We start from the raw sequence: 2,293 nt of genomic DNA on the forward strand, positions 1-2,293 counted from the left end.
TCTGGCGGTATGGTTAGACATGCTACCGCCAGGGTCCATGGCGGTAGGGTGCGACGGAGGACGACGGAGGGAAACGGCTGCCATTTGCTTGAGCTGACGTGGACAAGTAGCCTACCGACATGGTTCCTGGCGGTAGCATGTTAGACCTTACCGCCAGACCCCTTGGCGGTAAGGTGTGGCTGGGGTTTTGCCTCTCAAGTTTCTGTAACGAAATATCGAGGTGCCCTGGCGGTAGGTACGTTCGTCCTACCGCCAGGGTCCTTGGCGGTAGGGTCCTGTGTTCTATGGTTTATAAGTTTTTTTGCTTCTTTTCAAAAACAATATAGACCCTAAAATATGAGCTCACATTTTTTTAGTGATTGTTTCTTTTGTAAAATATGAGCTCACAAAGAAAGCCAACAAACGGTTTCACATAGTTTGTTTTGTTACAAGTTTCACATCACAAAATAGCAAAATATGAGCTCACATAATGATGATGGTTCCACATAGCAATTATCAAACAATTTACAGATAATAGATTCATAAGTAGGGAATAGCAAATAGCAAACTTGTCCACATAGTTTGACAACCCCTACAAAAACAGAGATATATATTCAATCGACATGTTTATGGGGCGGACAAATCTCCCCCCTCGTATATTAGGCATGGCCGTGGAGACAGATACGGCAGCGGATCCACCGGTTCAGGCGGAGGCGGAACGCTGGTCGGCATCTAACCATTCAAGCAGTCCCACCTTGGCTTGCCTGCTAGAGTTTTCGCCTCAGCCCTTGCCCAGTTGATGATATCGAATGCCGATGCACTTGGGGCGGGATCCTGGCTCTCTCCTCCTCATTGCTCCCGAAGTAGATCCTCCGGCCCAAATTGCGCAGCTCCCGGTTGGAGCGCTGCTTGGCAGCTTCAATGTCCCATTCCCGGCGTTCTCATGAGATAGTTGGATCTCCCTCCATCTCTGCATTCACTCTCTTCCACTCCTTCACACTCTCTGCCCAACACTTTTGATCATCGTAAATCCGTTCCACCCTCTCGTGCCACCGCACTGCCCTCGTCTCCTGTAGGAACTCGTCTGGAAAAGCGGTCACCGGAAGCAGAAGCTCGGGGCAGGCCTCGTACATGTACGGAAGTGGCAAGCTGGACGGGTCATGTTGCAGATGAAGGGCCGATGGTTGCGCCACTGTTGCAGACCTAAACATATGGATGAAATAAATAAAATACATATATCAAGATGTGTCAAATGCAAAATCCTATCATATCATATTTACTCCAACCAAATCCAGTACTTGCATCATATTAACATGCTTACTAAAAAACTAAGAACTAAGAACTAAGAACTAAGAACTAAGAACTACAAAATCCACTACTTGCATCATATAGGATCCACATGCATCCTATATCAAAACAAATATTTCCAATATTCATCATATATAAAAAAATTTAACACAAAAAATTATGAACTAGGTTCATCTTGAGGGTTCAACATTTGTTCTCCAACTATATCCACTACTTGCATCATAGCATATCAACATGCATCATCATATCACAATATATTCCTCCAACATGCATCATATAAAAAAATTCCTCCAAAAATAATATGAACTAGGGTTCATCTTCACATAATCATACCAACTAGTGACTAGAGTTCATATCTAACACAATATAACATCTATAATCAACCTAAATCAATCCTAGGGTTCAAAATATTTAAATCTAGTTCAAGAAGGGGGGTGATTTGAATCAAATAATGCGACGAATCGGAAGCTATTTGACTAAAACTAATTGGAGGGATCGAAGGAGGTTACTTTTCTTTCTTTGGGGCCATCTCGATCCGCAAAAATGATGAAGAAACGACGAAGATTTGAGGAGGGGAGTGCAGGAGAAGAGAGAGGGGCAAGAGGAGGAAGAACTCCTCTGTTCTTGGGCGGGTGGTTGGGGGAGAAGGGGAGGGGTGGGGCAGTCGACAGCTTATAACTGCCCGCACCCTACCGCCAGGTATCCCGGCGGTAGGATCGGACAGGCTACCGCCATGACCGGCGGCGGTAGGGTGGGACAGAGGCCGTTAATGCTGCTGACGTGGATAAGTTTCTTACCGCCGCAGTGTCTGGCGGTAGCCTAGGTAATCCTACCGCCGGGCATCCTGGCGGTAGCAAAAAGGGTCAAATGTCGAATTTTTTTCAAAGTGGGGTCAAATCCCAATTTTGTTTGACAAAAGGGTTAAAACACGAAAATCGGCCGCCCGCTGATGGGCAAGGCCAAATTGGCCGACCGCACAGGGCCCCAAAATTTTGGGGGCCCCCGG

The sequence above is a fragment of the Triticum aestivum genome, chromosome 2B, assembly GCF_018294505.1.
Source record: "Triticum aestivum cultivar Chinese Spring chromosome 2B, IWGSC CS RefSeq v2.1, whole genome shotgun sequence".
Lineage (NCBI taxonomy): Eukaryota > Viridiplantae > Streptophyta > Magnoliopsida > Poales > Poaceae > Triticum > Triticum aestivum.